The 261-nt window shown below is 46.0% G+C and overlaps 1 protein-coding gene across 1 annotated transcript in view; it reads right to left on the bottom strand.

The window, feature by feature from the left end:
- The window catches only part of hectd2 (HECT domain containing 2), a 62,047-nt gene that overhangs the window by 38,483 nt on the left and 23,303 nt on the right, over window positions 1–261 (bottom strand).

Below are 261 nucleotides of genomic sequence, written 5' to 3'. Positions count from 1 at the left end.
AAGATCCCATCAGCTAGATAACTCTTTCTCTAACTTTGGTCAGTCCAAGGCAGGATCAGATGGGAGACTTCTTCTAGACCAGGGACAATTGTAGAATACCAGCAGAACAGGGACAGGAAGTAGTTCTTTTGGAGATTATGGTCAACTAGTGGCTGTAAAAGCAGTGTTTAGCCATTGAGAACGAGCTAGCATGCTACGATTAGCCACCTCGTCTTGGTTAGTGACATAGAAAGCCGTGCAGATGTTGAACAGCTCACCCGG

Source organism: Etheostoma spectabile, chromosome 17 (assembly GCF_008692095.1).
Source record: "Etheostoma spectabile isolate EspeVRDwgs_2016 chromosome 17, UIUC_Espe_1.0, whole genome shotgun sequence".
Classification (NCBI taxonomy): domain Eukaryota; kingdom Metazoa; phylum Chordata; class Actinopteri; order Perciformes; family Percidae; genus Etheostoma; species Etheostoma spectabile.
This window is presented reverse-complemented; position numbering and strand designations above follow the sequence as displayed.